We start from the raw sequence: 8,112 nt of genomic DNA, 5'->3' as shown, positions 1-8,112 counted from the left end.
TGTTTCAAGCCTACCTCAGATACCCCTGAGGTCTGGCCTTTTCACTACCTGACATCCTTGTGTTCTTTGAAACATGGTTAAATAAATCTGTTTCAGATCAGGATATTGCTATTAAGAGTTATAATGTTTTCCGCTGTGATCATCCCAGGAAAGGTGGAGGTGTGTTTGAAAAACAACTTTCATGCAACTCTCCTCTGTATCTGTTGCTAAACACTTTGAATTTCTGGCTGTTAAACTTCAATTTCAGCAAAATCAGTCTCTCACAGTCATGGGTTGTTATAGGCCTCCCTCAGCTTGAGTTGGCATGGACATTTTTTAAAGATGATTTTTCAAAGGTTTTACACAAACATGCACCTCTGCGTAAATTCAGGATAAAGGGGCGAAATAACCCCTGGTTTTCCACTGAAATTAGTAATCTCCTTAGACAGAGAGATCACGCATGGGCTAAGGCTAGAAAAACAAAATTGGAGGCTGACTGGATTAACTTTCGTCAACTTCGCAATAAATGTACCTCTAAAATTAAAAAAATCTAAATCTGAATTTTATTTATCAGAAACCACCAAAAATCTAAATGATCCAAAGAAGTTTTGGAATACTGTGAGATCAATTTCTGGTGGTATGCCTTCTAGTGAAATGCCAAACTTCTTGGTCAAAGACTCCGTAAACCTGACTGATAAATGTGCCATGTTAAATTATTTTAATGAACATTTCATTGCAGCAGGGGACTTATTTAATTTGTCTAATAGTGATCCAACAGTAGAAAAAACTGTACCTGTTAGCTCTAAACCTGCTGAAAATGTTTTTCATTTTACACAGGTATGTGTCTCGGAGATACGTGGTGCACTACAAAAAATTGACTCTAAAAAAATCAGCTGGTCTGGATCATCTGGACCCTTTCTTTCTAAAACTAGCTGCTGATTTGACTGATGAGCCTTTCACTTGTATTTTTAACCTAAGCCTCATCACAAACAAAGTTCCTGAAGTCTGGAAATCTGCATTCGTTCTTCCATTATTAAAAGGAGGTGAGCTGTCAATCGTGAACAATTATAGACCCATCTCTAAATTATGTATTTTAGCAAAAGTGTGTGAAAAGTTGGTCTGTGATCAACTGAAAGAATTCTTAGAAACAACTAATCTTTTAAACCCTTTTCAGTCAGGTTTTAGGAAGCAGCATAGCACTGCAACTGCTGCTCTAAAAGTTTTAAATGATGTGTTTGAGGCACTGGATTCTAAAAAGGTTTGCTGTGCTCTGTTTATTGATTTATCCAAGGCATTTGAAACGGTTGATCACACTATCCTGGTAAAGATTCTTCTCAAACTGGTCTTCTCCATAGAAGCATCTTAATGGTTTGGAGATTATTTGGCAAATAGGACACAGTGTGTACAGAGGGCTGGAGTAAGCTCAAGTTTTCTTAAAGTAAAAGAGGGCGTACCCCAGGGCTCTGTCTTGGGGCCCATCTTATTTACAATTTACATTACTTCACTGTGTGAAAATTTGCAAAATGCCTCCACTTTTATGCTGATAATTGTGTAATTTACTGTTGTTCAAATTCAATTGATCAGGCACTTAAATTCTTACAGGCTGCTTTTGATGAGGTGCAGATTTGTCAGGGGAGGGTAACAATGGTCTTGAATTTCCTTCATTTGTACACAATCTGGCTGACTGTGGATTGGTGGAGTCCAAACACTTTAGAGATGGTTTTGTAACCTTTTCCAGCCTGATGAGCATCAACTGCTCTTTTTCTGAGGTCCTCAGAAATAATGTTCCCTCTATATTTTCATGTGTCTGGGCAAACACACGAGCTCCCTGAGCACACCGAGGACCACTGTGAAATTTCCATTAGTTTACCTTTATTATAAGTGATTTGGCCCACTTAAAATGAAAAAGACCATAATCTTGTTGTTCATGAAATGTGTAGTATGTTTTATGTGAGAGTCCAGCATTGGTCTGGGTGAAGGTCCAGTTGTGGTCTGGATGAGGGTCCTGCTCTGGAAGATGGTTAGCAACACAGTGACCATTGGTGTCAGAAGCATATTTGTAATGGGTGGGGGGGAGGGGGGGACACACACACACTGGTGGGGGTGTCTGGGGGTCCTCTCTCAGAAAATTTTGAATAAAGTAGATGCCATTTCAGAGTCAGAGATACTTTATTGTCATTTGCACCTCATGTGGTACATGTGGTGGAGCGAAATTATGTACACAGGGTCCCAGTTACATCCAACAATAAAATGTAAAAGAAAAACAATGATAACATGTAAGATATGAACTAAGAAAAACATCAACTTAATATACACTAATAAATAAATATAAATAAATATAATTATAATAAATAAATATAATATATATAAATATATATAAATATAATAATAAATATATACTATTTCCTACATTCTGGTGTATTTTAACAGGTTGTTAAACATCTAGTTTTACCTACACAAGTAAACACTTGATTCAGTAACTATTTTAGAGTTAATGGAACAACAATGGTCTGACCAACAGCTCTCCTTGTGCGAATAGAGCACGCTCCGCTTCTCTCACACATCCTAGTCACAGTCTAAGAAACACAGTGAAGCCTAAGTTTTAGGGATTTTTTTTCATTTACCCTTTATTTATACAGGTAGTCTCATTGAGCCATGAGAACTCATTTTCAAGAGAGACATGTTTAGGGAACAAATGGGGGTTAAGGGCCTTGCTCAAGGGCCAAGAGTGGGGCGAATGAGGTTGGGGGCAGGTGTGGGTGCTTCACCTACCCTACCCACATTTTTGATGTTGTTGGTACCAGGGCTTGAACCAGCGATCTTCTGATCACTGGCCCACCTTCTCTAACCTCTGCGCCACCACTCCCCAAGTTTTAGGGAAAAAAATCACTAGCCAATATGAAACGATAATAATGATAGTCAATCCCTCTTACCAATGGCCTAGCATAAAACAATATGATCATCATCCATCGTGTTTATTAGTAGCATAAAATACTTAGTTAAAACTCCAGTAATGTACTAAGTCTACAGTAACCATAGGCATCGCAACCATTATATTTGAAGGGGACATGTCCCCCCCCCCCCCCCCCCCCATCCAACAAAACGTTCATTTGGACCCCCCACTTTACTATGAAACATTAGTTCAGGCGGCACAGTTTCTCTTTCTTCGTGAACAAATCCATTCCACTTGATTAATAGGAGAATAGTCAAGCCACTAAAACTCCACTCCAGGTTTTCCTGGTTACCTCCCACTCACTGTTTCTCCTCTACATCTCCTCCTGCTTTGGCAGAAAATGCATACAGGTGGAGGAGGTGGAGACACCTCTGTGTTGCTTGCTCTCCAGTTTAGCGAGGCATTTATTTCTTATCGACCAACATTAAGGCGAAGAAGACAGAAAAAAAATCTAAGCTACTAATAACTTTAAAAAGTTACTGCAGTGGATGTTTTCATGCTGCAGATCAGTACAGGGCAAGAACTCAGTGAAATTCAGTATTTCAGAGTAACTTTTACATTACACAACCTATTAAACTTCTTCTTCTTTCGGCTTTTCCCGCTTCGTGGGTCTCCACAACAAGTCATTCTCCTCCATTTCACTCTGTCCTCTGCATCTTCTGTCCTCACTCCAACTACTGTATCTCCGTGTCCTCTCTAACTGCATCCATATACCTCCTCTTTGGCCTTCCTCTTTGTCTTTTTCCTGGCAGCTGCATTTCTAACATCCTTCTATCAATATAAACACTGTCCCTCCTCTGGGCATGTCCAAACCATCTCAGTCTGGCCTCTCTAACTTTATCTTCCAGTTGTTCATCCTGTGCTGTACCTCGGATGATCTCATTCCTAATCTTATCCATCCTTGTCACTCCTAAAGAGAACCTCAACATCTTAATTTGAAGTTCTTTCTCCTGTCTTTATGTCAATGTCTCTGTCTCCAGACCATACAATAAAGCTGGTCTCAACATCACCACTGTCTTGTAAACTTTTCCTTTGACCATCCAGATTTACACCGAGCACTGCTGTTTGATAAGACTTAGCATGATTAAAACATCTACAAGTGATGGGATTAGCTTACTTGCCGCCTTTGTTTGACGTCATACGACAGTAAACTTATGTGATAAATCCACAACACCAAATATTATTTCTCGGTATGCGATGAGATATGCAGTAACAAAGCTTGGAAATGTGCTGAAAGTCAATGTTGTTTGTAGCTATTTATCTTTTTCGGACGCTAACGCCAAAACTCCAAAAGACACTGATTGGCTGAAATGAAAATTCGCCTGTGATTTCATTGGTTGAATCTTCATAAACTTCCATTGTCGCTACACAAATCACGTGACACAGGTCTGTTCTGACTGGGGGGTGGGGTTTCCTTCCCCCCACTCTGCACACATACAGACAGATTGTAGAGACTGCTGCACTTGGACAGACAGTTTATTATAAAGAGGGAGATAACTAGATATTTTGCTTGGGCATTTGCCCAGTTGCACTAACTGCGCAGCATCTTGTGCGCAGAGAATGTGCGAGCAGTGTGCAATTGCACAGGCGTGCAGCTTAGAGGGAACATTGCTCAGAAATATCATTTGTTCCTGCCACGATACCCTTCCACAAACATGTTGTAAAGAGCAGACTTTGAAAGATCCATGTCCTTTAAATTAAACATGGTGCCCACTGAGTCCAATTTCACCTTCAACTGCTAATCCTAAAGGTTCACATACTTTTACTACTCACAAATGTGTAACATTGTATCATTTCCCTCAATAAATAAATGATCATGTATAATATTTTTGTCTCATTTGTTTAACTGGGTTGTCTTTATCTACATTTACGACTTGTTTAAAAATCTGATGATGTTTTAGGTCATGTTTATGTAGAAATATAGAAAATTATAGAGTTCACAAACTTTCAAGCACCACTGTATTTTGCTGCTTTACAACAATTGACTTTCAGTTTGATTAAAAGGAACAAACTGAAGTAAAAAAACAACAACATAATATTAAAGTGAATTGTGTGGTGGGTTTCAAGATTGAATTAAAGTAAAAATAAGCAGACGTGAATCAGCTTCAGTTCTCCGTTTAATTTCACGTTTGTTTTTCTTCCTCACTCTCTGCATACATTAAACATTTTTATAGCCCCCTCTGGTGCCCTTTCTATGCAATAACCATTCACTTCAGGTTCATCACCACAACACAACATTTTCCCTTTCTTCTAATCAATTACTTATATATATATATATATATATATATATAATATTTTCTTGTGCTGTACTTTAGCAAAACAGTAGTACATATTTACTTGTCTTAAAGAACAGTTGTAACAGTCTGAACAGCAGTCATTTAAATTTTGTTTTCACTTTATCTTACAAAACCTGTAAACCATTTCAATTCAAATTCAAAAATACTTTATTAATCCCAAAGGGAAATTATTTGTTGTTGTAACTCGTTATCCTCATTTCATTAAGAAATGTTATAGATGCTGATGGATGTAGGCAGTAAGGGTCTCTTGTAAAGGTCCATCCCACAGTGGATCCTAAGAAACTGGCTGCAGATGCCGTCCGATCCGTCCACCCAGTCTCTGCTGGCCTCTCGGTTACCCCGGACTGTAGGATCGCCCGAATACTGGGCAGAACTCCTCCCAGTGCGATGGCCACTCCTCCCAGCAGTCTGCAGAGCTCCTCGTCACTGCGGACAAACAACTGTAGGTGCTGAGGGACGATCCTGTCCTGTCATGACCCATGTTTCCTGCCAGTTCCAGGATCTCAGTGGCCAGGCACTCCTGCACAGCTGGCAGGTAGATGAGAATGTGTCCACAGAATGTCCTTTTCAACTCATTTGAGATTTGGGGCTGTAGTTGTGATATTATTTGAGCTTTTGAGATGTTAATCAGCTGCTGTTGGTTGTAGAAAACTGCCTTGTTGCCATGGTTACTGTAAAAAAAAACTACCTTGTTGCCATGGTTACGCATCATAACAAATGTCTTAAACTAAAAAAAGTTTCTTGGTGCATTTCTAGATCTCTGACTTCTTCTAAGTGCAGCAGATTCATTAGTGTTCCAGGAAGTGCAATGGTATCCAGCACAGTGTCATAATTTTGTTCTGAGGCAGTTAAGACTTGTTTTGGGAAGTGTGCAAGTTTTGAAGCATCCCACTTGTGTTCGTTGTTTAGTAAATATGTGTTTTGTCCAACTTTATTCATGACAGTCATTGGTTCTGTAAATCTTGAAGATCCTTTGGTAACATGCTCAGGTCTACAAACATGAACAGTGTCACCAACTTTGACTGTTGATCTAAAAAAGTTCAATCTGGTCCTCTGGACATTCAAAAAAACAAAAAACAAAACAAAAAAATGTAGAAACATTTCGTCTCTCATCCGAAAGACTTCCTCAGTCTGAGGAGCTGTATTCAGCTCAGTCTCTTAAATAGCACCTTCTCAGAGTGGATCAACCAGTTTGCTGCTGACAACCAAAACTAGCTGATCACATGGTCAAGAAGGACCATCAGCCTAACAATGGATCATTAGCACACTGATGGCTGTTTACTATTCACAGAGGGCTGAGTGATACTAGCAATCACAGCATTGTAAGAGGGGGACAGTTGAACCCAGAGGCCTCCACCCCTGTTTAACGATGGATGATTTCTTTTCACAAAGATGGCCTCCTTTACTCCTCTCTCAAACCATCGTTCCTCTCTGTCCAGGATGTGAACATCTTCATCCCTGAAAGAGTGACCGCTGGCCTGGAGATGAGTGTAGACCGCAGAGTCCTGGCCTGATGATGTTGATCTTCTGTGCTGGGCCATCCTTTTGGCCAGTGGCTGTTTAGTTTCCCCGATGTAAGACTGATCACAGCCCTCCTGACACTGAACAGCATACACAACATTGCTCTGTTTGTGCCGGGGGACTGGATCTTTGGGATGAACCAGTCTTTGCCGTAATGTATTTTGGGGTTTAAAAGCGACTGGGACGTTATGTTTAAAAAATAAATGTCTCAGTTTTTCTGATACTCCCTCAACATATGGAATGACCACTGGTCTGGGTCTGGGTTCCTCCTTTTCACCTGATGGCTGACTGGAGTCCTGTTTGGGTTTCTTCTCTGCTTTCAGGAAGGCCCAGTTAGGATATCCACATTGCTCTAAAGCCTGTCTTGTGTAGGATTTCTCCTTCTGCCTGGCTCCTGAGTTTAGTGGGGATGCTGTCTGCTCTGTGATACAGAGTCCTGATGACTCCTAACTTGTGCTCCAAAGGGTGATGGGAGTCAAACTGCAAATACTGGTCTGTGTGGGTGGGTTTGCGGTACACCTCGGTTTGCAAATGTCCTCTATCAGAGACTGAGACCTCGCAGTCCAAGAAAGCCAACCTGCCATTTTTTACATCTTCTCGTGTGAACTTGATGTATTTATCCACAGAGTTGATGTGGTCAGTAAAATGTTGGACTTCCTGAGATTTAATTTTAACCCAGGTGTCGTCAACATACCTGAACCAATGACTTGGTGGTGTCCCTGAAAAGGACGTCAAGGCTCTCTTTTCTACCTCCTCCATGTACAGGTTGGCAACAATAGGAGAAACTGGAGACCCCATAGCACACCCATGTTTCTGCCTATAGCACAAGTTAGGAGTCATCAGGACTCTGTACCACAGAGCAGACAGCATCCCCACTAACTCAGGAGCCAGGCAGAAAGAGAAATCCCACACAAGACGGGCTTTAGAGCAATGTGGATATCCTAACTGGGCCTTCCTGAAAGCAGAGAAGAAACCCAAACAGGACTCCAGTCAGCCAACAGGTGAAAAGGAGGAACCCAGACCCAGACCAGTGGCCATTCCATATGTTGAGGGAGTATCAGAGAAACTGACACATTTATTTTTTAAACATAATGTCCCAGTGGCTTTTAAACCCCAAAATACATTACGGCAAAGACTGGTTCATCCCAAAGATCCAGTCCCCCGGCACAAACAGAGTAATGTTGTGTATGCTGTTCAGTGTCAGGAGGGCTGTGATCAATCTTACATCGGGGAAACTAAACAGCCACTGGCCAAAAGGATGGACCAGCACAGAAGATCAACATCATCAGGCCAGGACTCTGCGGTCTACACTCATCTCCAGGCCAGCGGTCACTCTTTCAGGGATGAAGATGTTCACCTCCT

The 8,112-nt window shown here is 40.9% G+C and overlaps 1 protein-coding gene across 1 annotated transcript in view; it reads left to right on the top strand.

Moving 5' to 3' along the window:
- LOC119419396 (interleukin-1 receptor type 1-like) overlaps positions 1-8,112 on the top strand; it is a 47,308-nt gene that overhangs the window by 9,268 nt on the left and 29,928 nt on the right. The gene's annotated exons all lie outside the window — the stretch shown is intronic.

This window comes from Nematolebias whitei, chromosome 13, assembly GCF_014905685.2.
Source record: "Nematolebias whitei isolate Nwh7 chromosome 13, NemWhi1, whole genome shotgun sequence".
In the NCBI taxonomy this organism is placed as follows: Eukaryota; Metazoa; Chordata; class Actinopteri; order Cyprinodontiformes; family Rivulidae; genus Nematolebias; species Nematolebias whitei.
Note: the sequence above shows the minus strand (reverse complement) of the source record. Positions and strands in the feature narration are given on the sequence as shown.